Source organism: Ascaphus truei, chromosome 19, assembly GCF_040206685.1.
Source record: "Ascaphus truei isolate aAscTru1 chromosome 19, aAscTru1.hap1, whole genome shotgun sequence".
Lineage (NCBI taxonomy): Eukaryota > Metazoa > Chordata > Amphibia > Anura > Ascaphidae > Ascaphus > Ascaphus truei.
The window spans coordinates 6,159,224-6,182,495 of record NC_134501.1 but is presented as its reverse complement, the minus strand read 5'-3'; the positions used below and the strand labels follow the sequence as shown (position 1 = coordinate 6,182,495).

Here is a 23,272-nt window from a genome sequence, read left to right as displayed (position 1 = left end):
CGTTGTAAAATGAAACGTTGGATTGCGAGGACCACCTGTAGTAATACTGTGTTACTTTTATGCTTGAGCGAAGGAAGGTCATCGTATTTTCACCACCCTTTGATTTGCAACACTGTGTATATCTCACTTTCGTATCAACGTCGTCTTAGACCAGGGGGGTAGTGATCTGCAGGGGGAAGACAGGGGGGCAGTGATCTGCAGGGGGAAGACAGGGGGGTAGTGATCTGCAGGGGGAAGACAGGGGGGCAGTGATCTGCAGGGGAAAGACAGGGGGGCAGTGATCTGCAGGGGGAAGACAGGGGGGCAGTGATCTGCAGGGGGAAGACAGGGGGGTAGTGATCTGCAGGGGGAAGACAGGGGGGCAGTGATCTGCAGGGGGAAGACAGGGGGGCAGTGATCTGCAGGGGGAAGACAGGGGGGCAGTGATCTGCAGGGGGAAGACAGGGGGGCAGTGATCTGCAGGGGGAAGACAGGGGGGCAGTGATCTGCAGGGGGAAGACAGGGGGGCAGTGATCTGCAGGGGGAAGACAGGGGGGCAGTGATCTGCAGGGGGAAGACAGGGGGGCTCAGCTTCAGTCCTTCTTAATCCTGTAATGAAGCAGGATCCTAGAAATCCTCTGTAGGGCTACGGCCCAAGTGCCTGCGCTGCACGCGCGCCTGCGAGGCTGGCGACGCGTGCAGCCGAGTTCCCCGGTCTGCAGTGATCTGCAGGGGGAAAGACGGCTGTTTGTTCAATCACCACAAGAAACGTCTATGTACAGAACAGTCATCAGCAATCTCCCCAAATAACAGCCCGCGATTTACCCCTCGAGAGACCCCACCGTCCTTTTCTGAAGACTGGGACTCCTTGCTTAGCTTTGAGAGCATGGCTCAGCCTCAATAGAAATAGGAAGAAAAGGTTTCTTTAGTGTGTGTACATATTCCTCCTACGCGTTTCGGTCCCAGTTAGAACTGAAACGCGTAGGAGGAATATGTACACTCAATAAATAAATCTTTTCTTCAATTTCCTGAGTGCCCGCTGCCTTCCTACCATTGAATTTACTAAAACACGGGATCTACCACATGACCGGGCCCATGTCAGCATACGGTGCTCCGCAATTCTTTTGTTCCAGTACAGCGAGTACTCTAAGGAGTGCAAACTCTAAAAATTAAAAAACACAAACCCTTTTTCCCTGCCTCATAAGACAAATGTCCTTTTACAAAAGCCCTTTTTAAAAATTATTTTCAACCTTTCCAACTTTCATGTTAGCGGAGACTCATAATTCCTTCTCCGAGGTATTCGCCGGTATCTAGATTTGCACATCTATTTACAATTGCCTGCGAGGGTCATAATTACAACACAGCCGAAAATGTCCATTTTCTTTTCCTGACTACAAATAGGGATCAATCGAATTTTAAATGACTGCTTACGGGCTAGCTTCCGATCATGACCTTTGTAAATGATTAGTGCTAGCCACTGTTGATATCTACCTTGAAAGGGTAAGCGGGCGGGCCTGTCTAACTGGCATTTAGTCTGGAGCGGAGCCAAAGATATTTGAGCTGAGAACTTAACTTAACTTGGCAAAGCAGAGCATATGAAAACCTTGCACTGTCATAAAGACATCCCCCCAACACACACACATACACCCACACCCACCCACACACCCCCACACACACACATACACACACACACACACACACACATATACAACCACACACACACACACACACACACACACACACATACACACACACACACATACACCCCCCGCCCCCACAAACACACACACAATTCCATTTTTTTTTACTTTTCACTTTCCAAGTCTCATGTCTGCCGATACCCTGGTATGTTCTTTATCTAATTGAAGGCAGAGCAGTCTTCAAAGAAATATTTCATTTCCAAAATCTGTGGGGGAAAAGAAATGTCCATTGAAAAAACATTCTTTGAATCTGCTAACAAACCTTAAACATTTCTCTGAATCTGGTTAAAATAAATGTCTTGGGCCATGTGGTTTGATTTTATCGAGTCCATTAAAGTAGCAAGGAATAATAGGCATTTATTTATTATTATAAAATAATGGGTGGGTATAATAAAAAGCACATTCAGATCACTCTTTCATTTCAAGGCCAATCCTTTAACCCAGAGAAGATATTGTAGCATAATCACAGTAGAATAAACAGACGTTCTTCTCAAATAGCTTGGGAAGATCGTCCTCTGATATTTGTCTCCTAATTCCTGCTCATTGTTCTGGCTCCTTTGTGGCTGAGAGTTTAAGCATAAACATCACTCTGTCCAATATATATTCATAGAAAATTAGAAATATATTTAAAACTGCCTTTATTTCCAGTCATCCCTCCGGTCATTATTGGAGCAAAATGTTGATAGATAACACTCTTTCCTATCTGTTAAGCCTCCCTTGCAGCTGGAGGGGACTTCAACACAAAGATTCAGAATGAGATTGAAGTTTCTGAGCCAATAACATTTCATTTGTATCTGATTTCTAACAGTGGTGCCTCCAAAAAGTCTCTGAGAACCGAATGAGTGAGACTTCTGATGCCTGTTATATGCACGGCTCGTAAAAGAGAGCTGTATTTGTACGTTTCCCCCTATCTGCATTATAATTGTGGGGTGTTCCCTGTCACCAGCCATGCTGGCCCCAAATGCAGTGATGTTGTGTCTGGGTCCCCATCCTACATTTGGTGCACAAAAAAGATGACCATGATGTGGAAGTTGGGACCACCAAAAAGTCCCATATACTGTAATGGAATAAGGATGGCATATAGTGGGATATATTAATTGGGTTATTGAAACTTGAAATTGAGCAATTTCTTTCCATCTCTCACTTTCTGACTCCATCTCTTTATCTATTTGTCACTCTATATCATCCCTTTTCACGCCCACTTTTGGGGTCACTCCTGTCACCCTGAGCCCCCTTTGTAGTCCCCCCATGTCCTCTAGGGCTCTCCCAATGCTTCCAGGCATACGCTCTCTGAAGCTATTAAATATATGTTGAACTCTGAGTCAGTTTTACGTTGGTACTTTAATTCCACGGCACCTCCGGTATGGTATGTATATATAGTATGTATGTATGTATATATTTATATAGCACAATCCATGTACTCAGCGCTTTATAGCAGTAATACACGTGACATAATAATATAACACACAGTGGGAATAAGCGCTTCAGACATAAAAGTAGGATAAGGAGTCCCTGCCCCGAAGAGCTTACAATCTAAGTGGTAAGTAGGGAGAACTTACAGAGACAGTAGGAGGGTGTTCTGAGAAGTGCGTCTGCAGGGGGCCAAGGTCAGTGCATGTGAGATATATAGTATCAGCCAGCAGAGTTACCCATATGCTTCGTTAAGGAGGTGTGTTTTAAGAAAGGTTGTAAAGGTGGATAGAGAGGGTGCCAGTCGGATATTGAGGGGAAGGGCATTCCAGGTGTGTGGGGCAGTCAGTGAGAAAGGTTTTAGGTGGGAGAAGGCTTTACGTACAAAGGGGGCAGACAGAAGACATCCATGAGCAGATCACAAGAGCCAGCAGGTGTATAGCGAGATATTAGGGCTGAGATGTAAGGAGAGGTAGGGGAGTGTATAACCTTAAAAGTGAGGAAGAGAATTTTGTAAGTAATATGGGATTTAATAGGTAGCCAGGAGAAGGATTTCAGCAGGAGAGACGCAGAGACAGATTTATGAGATATTAAAGTGATTCTTGCAGCAGCATTTAGGATAGATTGTAGGGGAGACAGGTGGGAGGCAGGAAGGCCAGAAGGAAGGTTACAATGTGTAGTATTTTAGTATCTGATATTTGTTTTCTATCTTTTTGTGCTCATGGTCTGTATGGGTTACGTTATGTCAGGTACACTAATTCTTAATCAGTGTAGGAAGTGAAATAATAGAAACAGTATGTATATATATATATATATATATATATATATATATATATATATACACACACACACATCTATATATGTGTGTGTAAAAATATGCATAGATAAACATCTCAGCCCTTGGCGATGCACTGCTGGATAACGTCCTCCCCAATGATCTTACGGTTACTGCGGTTAGGGCTCGATTATACCAGATGCCGCTGAGCGGCAGCGCGATCCTGTGACGTCACCCTCACGCTGCCGCCGAGCGGCATCTTGATTATACCAGGGAACCTGCAAAGCGGAGACAGAGAGGCGTGGCCGTGAGCGGTTCGCCCTCATTGGCTGGAACCGCTCATGTGATGTGGCGTCGACAGCCAAGAAGAAATCTGAGGATCGCGCCAGGAGACATCCGCCCTGCAGTTCCGCAACAGGAATAACTGCTGCTGTTTTTTTTTTTATGTTGTGTTTCAGGCGCACGGCGCCGTGCGCAGTTTTCTGTATAATCACGGCCTTACAAGCCTCTCTTCTCTCCTATCTTACTTTTGGTCGTCGTCTTGGTATTTTGAGATCACTTGGAATCCAATCAAATACCATCTTTGTGCAACGATGGTCATTTTTCACCTTTGTTATGATGTCGCTGACTTGTGTTTGCTTTCGAACACATTCATTCTTTATCCAGTCTCTTTGGGTAATATCCAGAATATATCTCCCCATACTTATTTCAGTTGTTGTCTAAGGCTGCGGCCACGCTGCCGCTGAGCGCGCTCATGCTTGGGAGCAGTGACGTCACCAACTCTCTAAGCATGAGCGCTCGGCTGTCCTGCATAATTTCGCAAGCATAAACTTGGATGTGGTCCATTGTGTCTGATCCACTACGAAATCTCACGTGTTTTCTAGGCTGAGAAAATTCACGCTCTGGCCTTGGACAACTCCTCAAATAAGTATGGGGAGATATATTATGGATATTATCCAAAGAGACTGGATAAAGACTGGTCATAACTGTAGCCTACTGTAGACTACCCCTGGTTTAGTTATTTCTTTCCTTTGACTTCATATCCACGGTCCCTGTTGTGTTTAAGTTCTAGAAATGGACTCACGCCATCTTTCCATTGTGAGGAGCACTCCCAACAGTTTACGGTAGTTAACCTGCCCAATATATATATATATATATATATATATATATATATATATATATATATATATATATATATATATATATATATATATATATATATATATATATATATAACAGTGGTTGGCAAATCACAAAAAAATCTACTCGCCGAACAAAAAAATCTACTCGCCACCTAGTACCACACGTGTGCTGCTTGGGCCAATAGGAGCTCGCCACGATGTTAAATCCACTCACCCTGGGCGTGCAAATGTATAGGTTTGTCGAACACTGTATATATATATATATATATATATATATATATATATATATTTAATATATAGGGGGCTCATCTCTATCATTGTTTAGGGCCTTGCCAAGTGTTAATCCGGCCGTGCACATACATATTGTTCTCTACAGACACATTACTCCCTTCCTAGACAACGCAGACACCTATTGCTGTGCACAGACAGTATCCCTTGCTGTACACACAGACTGACACACGCAGACACACACAAAGACACACACACATACAGACACACCCAGACACACAGACACACAGTGCTTCTCCCTGCCCGCAAAACAATGAACAGATTACTGAAGATGAGTTCCTTCTGTGTATCTCCCCTCCCCCCCGCCCTTAGTGATGGATCTATTTAGTTGAGCAGATTCCAAAATACATCTGAGATTTAAAAAACGTATAAAAATAAATTGACATATACGCATAAACTCTTTCGTTCATCAAAAATGAACACAACAAGCACAACCATATTTATATATGTATATATCAAAATATGTCAACACAGCACTCCAATTGTAGAGAAACAGAATATTTTATGCATTCCATCAAAGTACAACAAAGAACAAAACCAGGCACTTTGATGGAGTGAATAAAATATCATGTTTTCGACAATCGGACGCTGTGGTCATCTTTTTCCTATATCCACTTTAGGACGTCTAGTGGCTGAGGTCCATTCTGCGTGCACCCTCATAGAGCTAAGTTACATTCATATTAATGTTTGACAGTCCAACCCAACGTACTCCGACGCTGTTACTATAAATATATATACTGTATACATACACAGACACAGACACACACATAGCCAGGGCTATTTTTGCCTCTCTCTCTTTATCGAGGGATATGCTGGGATAAGGGTAGAGCATCCTCTCCAGCCCAAGCGATGATTTCCAACAGATTATTTTACATATTTACATATATCGTCACCCTGAGCTGTTTCCTAGCCCTTGCCTGCTGGTGAATGTCTCAGGTTTTTACACACACTTTTTAAATGAACGAGTTTGGCTTTTTAAGCCGCTGCAACGGGAGGAAATGAATTCGAACTTTTTTTTTTTTTCACTTCATTTTCACATCCTCACATTTCCTTATTTCACATGGTTTAAAAGAAAACGCCCCGAGCATTATTATTTTTTTTTTTTTCCCTTTCTCAAGAGCAAAGTGAATGTGACTTTTCTAAAGGGGTCACAGGATGCCTGCAGGGCCAATGGGTGTTACTGGACTGCTGCCTTCTTTCAGCTTAACTGAAGGGTTTGTCAGAGTTTTCATCTCCTAAGAAATTGGCTTCAGGCAGTGGCCAGCAGCAGAAGGCCCCATTATGGGTCCCACGCTGGTTATTTCCCACTGACATCAAATCCTGTTTTGTTTTTTTGTGCGTGTGTTTTTTTTTTTAATTAATCCCTCACAAAGACGAGCCTTCATTTCATTGCCAACTCGAAATTAGCCTGGAATAATAACCTTTCAAAGATGTCTAGAATGGGAGATAATCCCCCTGTTCCAAGCTGAAGGTCCCCAACGCTCCCCATGTAGATAAGACGAGGAAAAGGTGCTGACGGGTTATGAAAAGGTGGCTGTGCCACGGCCTGTGGCTTGACCTGCACTGCCAAAAGAAATGAAACCGATAGCCAAAAGGAGACTTTGTAGCCGTGTCTCAGTTTGTGCTACAGAGCCCAGAGCAAACAAGGGAGCTTTGAAAACGCCAGCGAGCGGATCAGTTACAATTTCGCCAGAAAAGAGGAGTCCTTTTTACCTCCAGAGCCAAACTAATATTCAGGGTGTGGGCTGATTTCACGGCTCCCAATTTGCTGCCAGGGGGCAAGACAAGGAAAATGAAACATTGCGATCGACTCCCCGCGCACTGAAACGCGCGTAAATAACATTCAATCACGACAGTGTTGGAAGAAAAAAAATCGGAGGCCAAAAATGTTCTGTTAAAATTTTTTTTGAGAGATTTAGGCAAAAGTTGGCATCGATCTGACTGCTTTATTTCCTGGAATAAAAACACACACACACACACACACACACAACCCTCTCACCTCTATCCGCTCCATGCTGTTTTCTCCTCTCCTTGGCCCTATCCCCAGGCTCCTGACACCTCCTCTGATTGGCTGCTGCTGGGTAATGCAGCTAATCAGGATGGAGGAAGCTGCCCAGCCCCCTAGCAGCAGCCCTGCTGTCTCCCTGCTCGGGGAAATCCCGTGCCCCTCCCCCTCCCCCCCCCAAGCCTGTCGGGTCACTATGTCCAGAGAGGTAATACCGGACACATACATGTCCAGTATTAGCTCTTACTTTGTACTGGATAGGAGTGTCCAAATACAGGACAGTCCAGTTCAATACTGGACACCTGGCAACGCTACCCAGAATCCCTGGCTGAGGCGGAAGCACTGTTTGCTACGTGATAATGGGGAAAGACAGGGTGGCAGACCTATCTGAGACAAACACATGGATCCACAAGTGGCATTTTTATTTACTGCCTGATTTTAGATAATGGTGCATATAAACAGCCCTCTCTGTTTGGGAATATGTGACCTGAAAGATGATCTGTTCTTAGTGGCTTGGTGACCGTTAACAATAGGCACTGCCATTCTCTCCTTCTGTGACACAGGGGCGGAACATGCCAGGGTCTGCAGAAAGGCAAAACGCCGCTAAAGCAAAAGCACCTTTTGTGACTACAAAGCTTGAAGCTAGTCTGAAGGTGATCATGTTCTTTGGAACACAGAGATGTCACTTGTACCAATAAGATCAGTGAAATATATGCAGCAAGGTGTTTTTAATTTTTATGCGATATTAGGATGACTTTGAAGAACAGGCTAAACCAGTTATTATATATATCGCGGGTATGAGGGGGGAGGGAAAAGGGAAAGTAGTAGGAACCAGTTATTAAAAGCCCTTATTTTGGCCGTTGGAAGGTCAGCGCACACTGGCTGAAGCTGGGCTCATTTGTAGAGACCTTTACCGTCATTTCATTGGTGGTCTTTGAAAACTGTCAATTAACAGCAGCGGGAGGGGGCCAACTCCTGTGTTCAAGGGCCACCAACAGGCCAGGTTTTCAGGACATCCCTGCTTCAGCACAGGTGGCTCTGTCTAGCCACTGATTGAGCCACCTGTGCTGAAGCAGGGACTGATTAAGCCATCTGTGCTGAAGCAGGGATATCTTGAAAAACCTGACCTGTTTGGCGGTCTTGAGGGCTGGAGTTGGCCACTCCTGAACCACAGTATCCTATTCATTATCGCCTCGACATCACCTGATGCCGCATGGTATTTTTTCTCTTCCCCAAATACTGTAGTTGTTTGTAAACATTTTAGTTCCATGGCATTTGCTGCGCAATTTTCAGTGGTTAAACCCCAGTGATTTGCGATACGAGATGTAAATGTTTAATATCCTTTGTAGTGATTCCTTTTAACACACAGCATTGCCTAGAGAGACCGTGGAGGCTTTCAGATATACGTTGGTTTTTTTCTTCCCCTGCCTGACAAATGAAAATAGAGTCCTCAGAAGAAGAAACTCTGAGACATTAAAAGACCATTTGACATTGAGCATTCTTCTTCCATTTAGCATTCTGCAGAAAGACACTTTATTGGCTACTGGTCGTCATTAGCAGGAAGACCACCGTCCCTTCCTCTCGGTGCATTTTTCTTTGCTCGGTTTAAGATTATAGATCAGAAACTCTCAGGGAAAACTGATGTTCCCTGTCCTGCAGCTAAATTAACAAGAATCACGTGGAAAACAATCCCAGCCTTGTATGAAAAGGGGATCCATTAAAACCAGCCCCGGGCCGTGGACTGCACCCAATATCAGTAAAGCTGCACTTACTGCAGATGTTGGAGGCTGGCTCTAAGGCAAACCCAGCTATGTTGTATAGCTACAATTAAAATCAGGTCCTCTGCCAAAAAAATAAAAGGCAGGAGGGTAAAAGGAGAAACATCAAAGACAGATTGAAATGTGTAGTTAGTAATAAGAGTGGTCTCCTCTTGAACTGAGCCCTGCAGTCATTCGTGGCCCCCTTGTTAATGAGAAATGTTGACCTCTGGTTTGTAAATTAAACTTGTAATCCCAGCTAATGAAGTAAATCAATCCCAACTTCACCCGTGCTGTCCCCATTTTTCTTCGCACACTGTGAGTTTGGGAGTTTGGATCCAAATGTATAAATCTTGGGGGAGGGAAAGGGGGAGGGGGGGGGGGGAATAGATTTATTTCCCGGAGAAGTCAACTTTTTTCTATTTTTCATGGACATTTCATTAAATCCGTTGCCACCGCTGGTGTGGCCGGCAAACACATTAGCAATAATAATCCCATTTTTTGTTTATAATAAAGCACTGTCGGTGTGAGCAGCGCTGTACGTAGCATTTTGAAGGCACAGTGGGTCCCCTGTCCAAAATTAAAGCTTACAATCTAATTGTGGTATCGGAGACAGGGACATTATGTGATTTACGTAAGGCAGGGGCTCTCTACTCCAGTCCTCAAGTCCCCCCAACAGCTCAATCAGTCCCTGCTTCAGCACAGGTGGCTCAATCAGTGGCTCAGTCTTTGAGCCACCAGCGCTGAAGCAGGGTTATCTTTAAAACCTAACCTGCTTGGGGGGGAGGGGGGGAGTGCGGGTCTGAGGACTCCGGTTGAGAACCCCTGACTTTAGGTATCTTGGGCTGTTGACACTGGGTCCACCCACATCAAATCAGTGTTCTTACCACAAAGCAACTCCTTTATTGCAAGTGAGCGCTTTGCGGAGGAATAACCAATAGGTCAAAGGTTACGACGTGCCACTACTCAGGTTTGCACAGCCAGAGTATCAGAGTATCAGAGTATCATTACTTTCTCTTTTTTCACCTGGACTACCACTGATTTGTTTTGATTTAGTTCCTTTTACTTACAGTTCCACTTCCTAACCCAGCACAGTAGCGCCACTTTATTTGGCCACGTGGACCACCGAATGAACCTTAAAATATTTAGTAGTGAAAGCAAAATTTCACAATCGGGGGAGGGGCGGGCATCCTGAAACTGAACGTGCCGCATTATAGTGCAGTGCTGAGTAACACGGCACTTTTGCACTGAGGTGTTTGTACTTTGAGAATGCATCCAGAAAAGCGTATCGTGGGGAAGCGCTGAACGATTGGTTGTTCTGGAGAATGAGCAGGCAGGGAGCGGGCATTGCAGAGAAGCAGAAAAGCCATTGACCTGCTAATGACCTATGTGGCAGACTCATCGAGTGACTGTACGGGTTAGCACATCCCATCTGTCTATAACTTCCATTCAAGTCAATACATGGATGGATCTGCCCCGATGTGTTAAGGTGATTCATTACGTTATATGATTTTCAACGAGAATGAGTTGGTCCAAAAATATTATCCATAAAGAAGCAATTTGAGCGCCTTTTTTTTTTTTAATATGTATTTTTATTTATATTTGTTTTTACTCAGGGGTGAAGCCGGGGGGTCTCTGTAGCTGAGACCCATTCATTTCAGCTCTGGGGACCACTTGCCTCCAGAGATACAGACCTCCGTAGGGGGTGCCGGTATCCGCTTCGGCTGAGCAAGCGGAGCTTTAAAGTTTAAAGCTCCCGTTTCACGTGGGCCAATAAGAAGCCGAACCTGATGACATCACGGCTTCCTACTGGCCCGCAGGGCGCGGGAGCTTCGAAACTCCGATATTACGTGATCCCTGGTAGCCGAGCAGTGCGGCTATCGGCACCTACTATGGAGGTCTCTATCTCCGGAAGCAGGGAGTCCTGGAGCTCAAATTAATGGGGTTCGTAGTCCGGAGACCCCCTGCATCAGTCCTTTGCTGGAAAAAAAAAGTGATTGGATTTCCACTTTAAAATAACCTTTTTTTTATAAAATGGTTTGTTTCAAAGGGAAATTGATAACAAATAGCACACTGTGTGTGTGTGTGTGTTAGTGACTATCCATGCATTTTTTCCTGTTTGAGTGAGTATTTACATATATGTTAAATCAAACCGTAAGCAAATAATAGTAATTTATATTTAAATGACAATAAATAATCCAGTTTTAAGAATGTGGCAGAATTTTTTTTTAATCTCTTCATATTTAGTGTTCCATCCCCATTTTTAAGGCCTTTCAGAACCACTATATGGAACTCCTTACTGATCTGTAAGTGCTAAATATATGTACAGTGTGTGTGTGTTATTATTAGATGAAGTAGTTTCTCTGATGTTAAAGAGACTGATGGTCTGAGGAGGCCTGACTAATATCTTTTGAATAATAAGTCCATTTGTTTCTGAACATATCTGAGGCATTACACACAGCTGCTTGTATTCTTGCTTGCGACTGTTACAGAAGTTTGTGAGAATCGGCGTCATACTTTCCATGAATCCTGCAGCAAAATAATCTTAAGGGCACCCTAGTGCTCTATTAGGTGTGGCTCACTATTCTTTACAAAATGGGTATGGTATTAATTTAAGAATAAGGGTCCTTCACTCAACTTGCGTGATTAAGTAGCTGCCCCTAGAACTCAAAAAGACAGCCTTGTCTCCCATGAATTTGTATCTTTATAGTGGATTACATGCTACTAAATGTGATAGAGTTCAATCATCTGTCTCCATATACGGGTCTGTGAGCTCCATTGTTTCCCAGGGGAAGAGGACTAGGAAGTATTGCAGAGAAACTAAAAGAAGGAGGCGTTATTGTGTTTATTTTCTGGAGCCCAAGTGTATGTGTGCTCGCTGGTGAACATTCCACAGGGTAACAAGTGTATGTGTGCTCGCTGGTGAACATTCCACAGGGTAACAAGTGTATGTGCCCACTGTGCAGCTGTGTCCTTTCAGGAACTCTTTGGCCAGAAGGGCAGCAAAAGTTCCTCCTCCCATTGTGCCCCGTGCCATTCGTTCAGCCGTGCTCTTGAGTGGAGACTCCGACCCGGGGGTCCACCGTCATCTGCCTCGGCCTGCGCGGGTCTTCTATCACTGGCCAAAACTAGGTCATGCAACGCAACTCTCCCCATGGAAGGGACGACTAAGTGCCTAGTGTGCTAGTGCAAGGGTTTGTAATAAAACGCCCCCGACCAGAAGAAGGTGCCAACGTGGCGCCATCCTTCTAAACTAGCCAAAAGGGCGATCAGTGCCATGTATAAGAAGTGGGAAACATGGAAAAATCTGTGCCGAAAATGTGCTCTGTGCGTAGAATTCGTTCTTTGCTCAACGGTCATTCTCCCTTGTGCAAGCGGTGAAGTGCATTGCTATTACCCTAACCAGGCTCACCCCAGCTGGAGAGCAAGAGACGTTAAAAGCTTGAGCTCCATGGTCAACTTGTCGGCCAGGCCAGAGGATCACAAAGAGAAGGACAAGTTCGGGTGAGTGATGGATCAGGAGTTCAGGAAAGTTTGTAGGGAATTTGAGTGTGGATGAAGAAAGCAACGGATGGGTCCCCCGACATCACAATATGCTTTTTGTGGGAATAATGCAGTATTTGCAGAACGACTGCGTAACATCACGGTACTTTGTTCAACTTTTGCAAAGGTTGAAAGGTCATACAGAACAAAGGTGAGAGGGTGGGGTTACTTGATGCGCTTCATACAATGGGATGTGTCAATTTCTTGTTCATTTACACCCAGGTCTGAGCTGACAGTAACCTGTGTTGCCTAAGAATCTTGCATCAAATTAATCCAATTTACTACATGCAACCTACAGTATTTGTTTCATGAGTGAGAGAGACAACAACAGATGGAATGTTAAGATGGGTTAAACGGCAATAATGCACATCTCCGACTGTCTCTCTATTCTCCTTGGGCCAGAATTACTCCACAAAGGATAGACACATAGCGATGTTTGGCAAGTGCATAGGTTTCTTCCCTGGTTAACTTCTGCAGGGCTGGAGGGTTCTCCAGTACAGTGCTGGTGCCTCTAACAATAAAGTTGTTAATAACAGGTATATGATTAAAAAAGGTCACATTTTTAATAGCTTTTCTAGTATGTGTCAATCAGCACAGCACTTTAATAAATGTTAAGGACATATTATCACAGATAATTTTGCCATTAATAAGGATTTTCACACTTTTTTGGCGGTTGACAAAATGTGTTACATGTTATACATCGATGGCACCTAATGCTGCCAGGATTTTAACATCAGAGAAAATTCTCCTGACAGGAATTTGCACATGATCTCTTCAAGTGATAACTCCCCATTGTCATGTCCCAATACGGACTTCTCTAATGTTGTATGGCAGGTGGTTCTCAACCCCAGTACTCAACACCCCGCAACAGGTCAGGTTTTTAGGATATCCCTGCTTCAGCACTAGTGGCTCATTCAATCCTTGTGTCAGCACACCACCTGTGCTGAAGCTGGAATATCCTTAAAACCTGACCTGTTAGGGGGGCGGATGGAGGGGGGCTTGCAGAATTGAGTTAAGGAGTATTGGTATTCTTAAAGGGGCAACCCTTCTAGTGACCAAAGTGAACTAATTCCAGTGACATATCTATTAAATAATTGTTAATAAGAGGGGGGCAGCACTACCTTTAGCTATATTGCTGGTATTGTACTTCACATTAAAGGTGGGCCTGGGAAAGGGTTAATTTTAGCAGTAGGTCTTCCCAACTCTGCCAGAGGAATGCCTGCAAGTTCAATGATGTATCTGTCTGCGACAACTCTATTAAAGGGGCAATCCCTCCTGGGACTAAAGTGAACGTGTTCCAATGACCTGTTCAACGGGTCTCATCTGTAACTGACACCTTTTTGAAGTGAAACTCTTTGCTGGCACCACGGAAGTGACATCACTGCTGGCAGAAGAGGCCGTCAGTGTTGGCAGCTCGGCACGCATGCGCAGGACTCCCGCACTCGGCACGCATGCGCAGGACTACTGTGCTTAGCACACATGCGGAGGGGGGAGAAATTCCTTATTTACTCCACTAATTGGATTTTTTCCTGGATTAACATCCTTCCTATGTTTAACTTATTTGTTTTATCCCTGTATATCTTATCTTTATAAATAAAATAAAAAAGTCTCACCTTTTTTTTTTTAGAGATATCTGCCATCCCTTTTTCCACCGGTAATAAATTCCTCATTTTATCTACCTTTACTGTAAATAACCCTTTCCTTGGCTGCTGGTGAAATCGCCTTTGCTCCGGATATCAAGGGATGACCCTCTTAATATCTAATGTCCATAGGATGAAAAGTTCCCTTAAAAGTTCCTTCTGTGAATATATTTGTAAATATTTATCAAATCCCCTCTTAGACGCCACTTTTCTAACGTTAACAAACCTAATGTGGATAGCCTTTCCTCAAAAATCAGACCTTCCATCCTTTTTATTAATTTAGTGGCGCTTTTCTGCACTTTTTCCAGTTACATAATATCTATTTTATGGAGCGGTGCCCAAAACTGCACTTCATAGTCAAGGTGTGGTCTTACTAAGGATTTACTCAGTGGCCGAATTATGCTATCTTCCCTTCGAACCATACCACGTTTTATGCATGATAATATCCTATTGGCCTTTGAAGCTACTGCCTGACATTGAGCACTATTGACAAGTCTTCAGTCAACAAGCACTCCTAGATCCCTCTCCATTAGGATTTACCTAATTGTGTTGCATGTAGTTTGTATGTAGCATGTTTCCCACATGTATAACCTTACATTTCTCTGCATTCAATCTCATCTGCCATTTACATGCCCATGTTTCCAGTCCATCCAACCTTCTGTAGCGTTACCTAGCATGATAATCATGACATCATAAAATGGTCCATCTAAAGCACAGGAGTTGGAAACACATGGAAGACCTGTTTGGTATGGGGGAACCTTATGATTTCTCTTTTCCAGCTATGACTTCACTGTAAAAGCTGTGTAACTTAGCAGACGTATACCTTGGTTGGGAAAGAGTGGGGAGGCTTTTCCAAAGTACTAGATGTTTCCATTCGCATGTCCATGTCAAGAATCGCTGATACCCGCAGTGTTTCCAGGGGACTATTCACAACATGGAAAGAGATCGTTAACCACTGTTGAAGTGAATGAACAATCGTTTACAGCTAGCAAAATGTAGTCGGTAACCCTGGTAAGCCCTACTTATTAACGTGTAGATCATTGCGATCATCCAGTAGCAAGTGGTGAGAGCAACAATGCATTGGAGAATAACCCCTAAACATACAAGCAATGTGAGATCTAAGTGCTGTTCCATAGCGCGATACGCGTTGAGGGGGAGACCGTGGTGTAGCCTTGTGTGTGTGATGTCCGAATAAACGGAGGTCATAGCAGAGCAGGACCCAGATCGGAGTGAGTCTAGAGGTAATGGATTTCCCTCCCAGCCCTGATCCAATTAGAGGTTCATATCTGCACCCTCCACCCCGTTCCCAAGTGACTCACACCGACACCTACGGGTGCTGGGACTGTATACCAGAGCACAGGACGGTTCCTTTGTTTACCAATGTGAGATCTAACCACTGATTAATGAATCAGACTTCGCTTGACTATTGCGCACAGTATTAATCAATGTGACCGGAGCTGATTATTGGATTTCTGTTGATCTAGCTCTGTGATCACCGTGATACACCCTTACCTGATCTTCCGAAGCACGAGCAAAAGACAAATCCCAGATTATTAGCAATATTTGAATCTTACCATTTATTCCCATAATATCGGTTTTGGGACTTCAACTGAGCACGGTACTATTTCTCCCGGTTGCAATAAACTGCAAATTACCGTTTCAGAGCATCATGTGAAATTTGGCTGCAAAAAAAAAAAAACACACATGCTAATTTCCTCAACAAGTGGAAAAACACTGCAGTGAATTCATTTTCAAACTATATCCTCCCGTACATGTACAAAGAAAAAAAACCTGGTTGAGAAGAACTTTGAAAATATTCATGGTTTATTAGCCAGAGCCGTGATTCCTTTGTTTCTATTCATTTAATTCTAAGCGAAACAACTCGGCATGCAAAACTAAAATTAGCTACATGATAAAAAAGGTGCAAGCGTATAAACAGGCAGGCCCATTAGAGTCGATGGGTTATTGGCTCCCTTGCCATTCCTCAGATGGCGGCCTATTAAAAGTGGTAATGTATGCCTCGGGCAATGCTTGGAGGTAGGAAAGAAGGGCAGCACAGGCATATTTCACATGCATCAGACACAAGAATTAAATAGACCAATGTTCCGTAAAAGACTGAAGAACATCTCTTTCTGACGCTCATCTCGGGCAGAAATTCATTGATCTCAGTATGTCCCTTGGCAATTATAAAATATTAAATCCAAGTCACACTTTTCTAGTTGGCTTAATTTCTGCTCTATTCACAGCTTTCTATTTGATCAATTTTAACAAGTTAGGAAAAGCATCCACTGTAATAATAAAATAGAAACCGGCAGGCTGACGCGTGTTCATTTACATACACCCTTATCCCATGGTTGCCATATTTGTGTCTGAATTATGTCTAGTGATATAAAGCACACTGAGCATGTCTGATTCATGTAGGGTAGCATTTGGAAATAGTTTTTTTTTAGAAGACAGGATGCTGTACTAATGATTGTTTTCAATATATATACATATATTTTTTTTTAACTAGATTCATTAGCTGATTCAAAACTTGTTTTGATTTGATTTTATATCATGACACAGATGGGAGGGGAAATGTTTTGATAGCTTCGTTTTGATGTCTCATAGTACAATTGGAGTCCCCCATGAATCTCATAAACTTTGGCAGATGCTAAAACATATGTATGAAAATAATCTGTTTTATTTTTTTATGAGTAGGCAAAATGTAACCCCCTCACTGCTGCAGAGATATTTAAGCCATTGCAGTGCTTTGAAAGACCTTCAAGCATGTAAGGTATGCTGTTTTAAGATGTATCGCATATGTATGACACCTCTATGAGAAAGGGACATGTCACTGTAGAAAGCAGAAAACAAAGTATGACTGTAGTCATCATTAAAACAGGGGTTCACAAAAGACCCTTCTCACTTATTGGCCACTTCATTATTCATGATCGCCATCTGTAATGATTTTCTTTAATATTGGCATTATATAATCATCTTCATCATCTTCAGCCCTTGTCAATCCACTGCTGGATGAAGCGCATACAAAAGGAAACTTATCAAAATGTGGCGCTCTAAATAATCAGATGTTAACCATTGATAATAGTGTAAAAAATACAGTGATACTTATGCAAACATATAGGAAGATGCAGCTGTGACCCAGTTGAGGTTTGCTCAGTCAATCCTCGTGATGTATAGTAGCGATGAAGTCTCCGGGAAGCGCAGGTATCTTTTAAGGCGTTCTTAATTGTCACTCAGTCACCAGGAGATGCAGAAATCAATGTAGCCCCGTATAGATGGACTCCCAGGAACCTTGTTTAAAAGATACAACTGGACATAGTGCAGACCGTATGTATAGTTTATAAAAGGTAAGTAGAACAAGTTACACTCACATGGTTTCAAATATAGGTAAGCATTTAGATCTCAATGGATCTCTCTGGCCGGGTGGATGGTATCTCCGCTTCCCCCTCTCTCGTGGCGTGCGTTCCACCGGTGCGTTCCAAACACCGGAAGTGATGTCATCCGCCGCGTCCACTTCCTGGGGTTCTGGCCGTCTCAGGGATAGAGCGTCACTCTACGCGTTTTCACCACATAGGTTTCATCAGGTGTGCCTTTATGTGCCTGCAAAACCTCACATGTTTGTGAGTATATATCTAGAGAGCAGTGTCATCATTATTTGAGTTTATTAATTTTATCATAACAATATTGCACTATCACTATTTTATTCTTTCTTACATATATTGCGCTTCCCGGAGACTTCATCACTGCTGGATGAAGGACTGCCCAATGATCTTCCATGGAATTGGTGTTGGAAGCTTCTCTTCTTTACGTTGCGCCAACAATTATTTGAATTTCAGCCTCCCATTACTTACTTTTGGCCATCGTTTTGATCTTTTAATATCCCTTGGAATCCAGTTCAGAACCATCTCTGTCCAATGGTGGTCATATCTTAAAACAGTTGTATTATATTAATGTGTGTATTGTGTGTGTGTGTGTGTGTGTGTGTATATAAAGCTCTAGCAGTGATAGAAAAGCCGCATTGAGCGTTGTCTCAAGTGAATTTTGAATGGTTTCAGGGGCCACTAACATCTGGTAGTCATTATGGCCACTATTAAAAATGATTAGCTTTTGCCTCCAGTTCTTGCTTAGAAATACAAACAGTATTACCGAGTAACCCTTTAACACTGCAGTGATTGGAATTGGAAGACGAGATCTTCTTTTATCGTTCTTGATATTGAGGGGATGGGGTGATAGCAGAAGTCAGAAACACAAAAATCTAACCCAAAACATGAATCTTCTTGCTGAAGAGGGAAATCATCATGGGTAATAGCAATAATTTGACATTTCAAGCCATGCTTACAGGATGCTGTTAATACTGTAAGAGCAGTGTGACTACAAGTGACAGCCCCCGTGTCATAGTAGTCCCATAGCCTATCGGGGAGCCTCCATGTGATGGTATAATGGTGTGGCATTTCCCAGGGCACATGGACTGTAACGTTTACCCCCACTCTTCTTATTAAGAGCATCCTGCACGTCACGTATAACACCCCAAGCTGTTATTATTTCCTATGATTTCGCTGTTTTGCGGAAGATTCATGTTTTGGGTTGGATTTTCGCATTTTTCTCTTGTTTTCTATGAACACATGTTTGATGCTTTTCTGAATTAACAATGGCGTGGTACTAATATTTTTTTCCCATTGGCTATGCCAGGGTCTGTGACAGCGCCCTACTCCTCGCCACACCACCTTTATGAGGTACCCATGACCTTGGGGCAAGCCTGTCGCCCTGAGCCCCGGGCCCTCGGGGGGTCCCTGCGCTCCCTCCTCTCCCTTCTCCTGTCCACGCCGGGATCCAATCTTCCACCCCCACGTGAGAGGGGAGCTGGGGAGACCCCGGGCCCACGCAGGACCACAGCTCCGCTGCTCACCCCAAGGTAGGTGTGTGCATGCGTGTGTTGTGTGATGTGTGTGTGTGTGTTATATTTGTGTACTAGCTGAGAGACCCGGCGTTGCCCGGGATGTAATGTTCCCGTTCCTCTCTCTCCTCCCCCCTCTCTCTGTTTGTCCCCCATTCACATCAATCCAGTCCCCCCCCTCCCTCCCTCCTTTACAGCTTCATGTAGCGTGTGTGCGTCAGTCACTGTGTGTTTGCTCGCGCGTCAGTGAGTCTGAGGCAGAAACACAAACACACACAGACTGACTGACGCACACACAGTCAGTGTGTGCCTCAGTCAGTGTGTACGTGCGTCAGTCAGGCTTTGTGTGCGCGTCAGTCAGTGTGTGCGTGCGTGCGGCAGTCAGTCAGTGTGTGCGCGCGGGGCGTCAAAGGCAGGGGGGGGCGTCAAAGGGAGGGGGGGGGCGTCAAAGGGAGGGGGGGGGCGTCAAAGGGAGGGGGGGGGCGTCAAAGGGAGGGGGGGGGCGTCAAAGGGAGGGGGGGGGCGTCAAAGGGAGGGGGGGGGCGTCAAAGGGAGGGGGGGGGCGTCAAAGGGAGGGGGGGGGCGTCAAAGGGAGGGGGGGGCGTCAAAGGGAGGGGGGGGCGTCAAAGGGAGGGGGGGGGGCGTCAAAGGGAGGGGGGGGGCGTCAAAGGGAGGGGGGGGGCGTCAAAGGGAGGTGGGGGGCGTCAAAGGGAGGTGGGGGGCGTCAAAGGGAGGGGGGGGGGCGTCAAAGGGAGGGGGGGGGCGTCAAAGGGAGGGGGGGGGGCGTCAAAGGGAGGGGGGCGTCAAAGGGAGGGGGGCGTCAAAGGGAGGGGGGGGGGCGTCAAAGGGAGGGGGGGGGCGTCAAAGGAGGGGGGGGGCGTCAAAGGGAGGGGGGGGGGCGTCAAAGGGAGGGGGGGGGGCGTCAAAGGGAGGGGGGGGGGCGTCAAAGGGAGGGGGGGGGGCGTCAAAGGGAGAGGGGGGGGCGTCAAAGGGAGAGGGGGGGGCGTCAAAGGGAGAGGGGGGGGCGTCAAAGGGAGAGGGGGGGCGTCAAAGGGAGGGGGGGGGGCGTCAAAGGGAGGGGGGGGGGCGTCAAAGGGAGGGGGGGGGCGTCAAAGGGAGGGGGGGGCGTCAAAGGGAGGGGGGGGGCGTCAAAGGGAGGGGGGGGGCGCCTCAAAGGCATGGATTCCTCCCCCTGCATTTCCTGCAGTGGACAGGAGGGGGGGGGCAGTGGACAGGAGGGGGGGGGGGCAGTGGACAGGAGGGGGGGGGGCAGTGGACAGGAGGGGGGGGGGGGGAGTGGACAGGAGGGGGGGGGCAGTGGACAGGAGGGGGGGGGCAGTGGACAGGAGGGGGGGGCAGTGGACAGGAGGGGGGGGGCAGTGGACAGGAGGGAGGGGGCAGTGGACAGGAGGGGGGGCAGTGGACAGGAGGGGGGGGGCAGTGGACAGGAGGGGGGGGCAGTGGACAGGAGGGGGGGGGCAGTGGACAGGAGGGGGGGGGGGGCAGTGGACAGGAGGGGGGGGCAGTGGACAGGAGGGGGGGGGCAGTGGACAGGAGGGGGGGGGGCAGTGGACAGGAGGGGGGGGCAGTGGACAGGAGGGGGGGGCAGTGGACAGGAGGGGGGGGGCAGTGGACAGGAGGGGGGGGGGCAGTGGACAGGAGGGGGGGGGGGCAGTGGACAGGAGGGGGGGGGGCAGTGGACAGGAGGGGGGGGCAGTGGACAGGAGGGGGGGGGCAGTGGACAGGAGGGGGGGGGCAGTGGACAGGAGGGGGGGGGGCAGTGGACAGGAGGGAGGGGGCAGTGGACAGGAGGGGGGGCAGTGGACAGGAGGGGGGGGCAGTGGACAGGAGGGGGGGGCAGTGGACAGGAGGGGGGGGCAGTGGACAGGAGGGGGGGGCAGTGGACAGGAGGGGGGGCAGTGGACAGGAGGGGGGGGCAGTGGACAGGAGGGGGGGCAGTGGACAGGAGGGGGGGGCAGTGGACAGGAGGGGGGACAGGAGGGGGGACGCAGTGGACAGGAGGGGGGGGCAGTGGACAGGAGGGGGGGCAGTGGACAGTGACACACACACACACACACACACACACACACACACACACACACACACACACACACACACACCTCAGTTGATGCGCCCTTTCTCAGTTCCGTTTGGCGCCGGAGGTGGGGAGCGACACCTACCTGTACTTCCGGGCGCCGCCACCGTCTGACTCGGCGCCGCGAGGGAGGAAGGGGGTCCGCCATCTTACGCGCCGCGTGGCAGCTGCGGGAAGCGAGGTGATTTGGAGCGGGGAGGGGGGAGAGGTGATTTGGAGCGGGGAGAGGTGATTTGGAGCGGGGAGAGGTGATTTGGAGCGGTGAGGGGGGAGAGGTGATGCCGCTGGGGAGGGGGAAGAGGTGATGCCGCTGGGGAGGGGGAAGAGGTGATGCCGCTGGGGAGGGGGAAGAGGTGATGCCGCTGGGGAGGGGGAAGAGGTGATGCCGCTGGGGAGGGGGAAGAGGTGATGCCGCTGGGGAGGGGGAAGAGGTGATGCCGCTGGGGAGGGGGAAGAGGTGATGCCGCTGGGGAGGGGGAAGAGGTGATGCCGCTGGGGAGGGGGAAGAGGTGATGCCGCTGGGGAGGGGGAAGAGGTGATGCCGCTGGGGAGGGGGAAGAGGTGATGCCGCTGGGGAGGGGGAAAAGGTGATTTGGAGAGGGGAGAGAGGTGTGTGTGTGTGTGTGTGTGTGTGTGTGTGTGTGTGTGTGTGTGTGTGTGTGTGTGTGTGTGTGTGTGTGTGTGTGTTTTATTTATTTTTTTGGACCTTTGGCCCGTCACTCCGCCTCAGGCCAATGAGAGGTGTGGGGGGCGGGCCAAGGGGGTGGTGTGAGTGTGTGAGGCCAATGAGAGGTGTGCGGGGGCGGGCGGGCCAAGGGACCAATGAGATTGCCGCTAGGGACACCGGACATCCAGCAGGCAGGCAGGCAAACATACAGTGCTTTCACTAATATAGTATAAGATAGGGGGGTATCTGTGGGGGAGTGGCTGTTACCTTCTGCGGAGCGGCAGCATCACCCCTCCTTCAGCGTTGCCATGACAATGCGACGTCATATCCTGCCATGACGTCACTACGCTGGCTGAAGGCGGGGCCCCGCTGCCAGCGTGTCACCATGGGCACCACAAGAGGTAAGGCCGGGCCTGTTACATGGTGCTGCACCTCAGAAATTCGGTGTCTTCTTTTCGGGGCGCACCCCTTTGTTTTGTTACTGTCGGTCATGGAGCTACAACCGTTCTAGCACCGAGAAAGTGACATTGTATTTCCTCTGAGAAGGAAGGCCGGTGGGTGTCTGGGCAGCTGGTGGCTCCAGGCTCCTAGTTGGTGTGAGAACGGGTTAATCTGACATTGGTCAGTTATTTCATCAGCAACACTTGGGATAGTGAAAACACAAGGGTGTGGCTGAAACGTCAACATAGAAGTCACATCGATATCTTGTCAAATATGTTCCATGCACACACGTGTGCAAGTCCGTTTTTTAAACCTACTTTGCAAGGTATTGTTCCTCTCATCACTATGTTTGAGGACTTATATGTTTGTATAAGCTGTGTAATGTGGCAGGCATATGCTTAAAGGGTTCAAGGTCAGAATGGATTTGAAGCAAAAGGTGACGTGTGCTCATTTGCATGCCATTTCCCAGAATCCCTAGCTGCAGTGGAAGCCCTGTATCCTAGGATATAATGGTTAAGTGCAGGGTTACAGACCTGTCTCAGACATGTGAACGTGCTTACAAGTGATACTTTCATTTGCTGTATGTTTGTATTGGGGTTGCCAGGTGTCCAGTATTGAACCGGACTGTCCTGTATTTGGACTCTCTATTCAGTAAAAAAATAGACGTAATACTGGACATGTATGTGTCCGGTATTACCTCTTTAGACATAGTGACCTGACAGGCTTCGGGGAGGCGCAGGATTTCCCTGAGCAGGGAAAGGGCAGGGCTGTTGCTTATGGGCTGGGTAGCTTCCTCCATCCTGATTGGCTGCTGCTGGGTAGTGCAGCTAACCGCTGCAGGAGGAGGTGTCAGAAGCCTGAGGGTGGGGCCAAGAAGAGGAGGAAACAGCATGGAGCAGAGAGGTGTGTCTGTGTGTGTCTCGTACCTTTCAC

General features: G+C 47.0%; 1 long non-coding RNA gene across 4 annotated transcripts; it reads right to left on the bottom strand.

Annotated features, from left to right (window-relative positions):
• Window positions 1-496: 496 nt before the first annotated feature.
• On the bottom strand, window positions 497-22,204 carry LOC142470212 (uncharacterized). Of its 4 annotated transcripts, XR_012789227.1 has the most exons (6): window positions 18,094-18,981; window positions 15,814-15,921; window positions 15,063-15,162; window positions 14,836-14,945; window positions 14,213-14,398; window positions 11,311-13,108 (listed from the first exon to the last, which is right to left on the bottom strand). It is a non-coding gene; the product is annotated as an uncharacterized LOC142470212 (long non-coding RNA). The 4 variants fall into 4 exon arrangements; XR_012789229.1 differs by lacking the exons at window positions 11,311-13,108; window positions 14,213-14,398; window positions 14,836-14,945 and adding exons at window positions 497-705; window positions 1,788-1,885; XR_012789228.1 differs by lacking the exons at window positions 14,836-14,945; window positions 18,094-18,981 and adding an exon at window positions 22,166-22,204.
• Window positions 22,205-23,272: the final 1,068 nt, after the last annotated feature.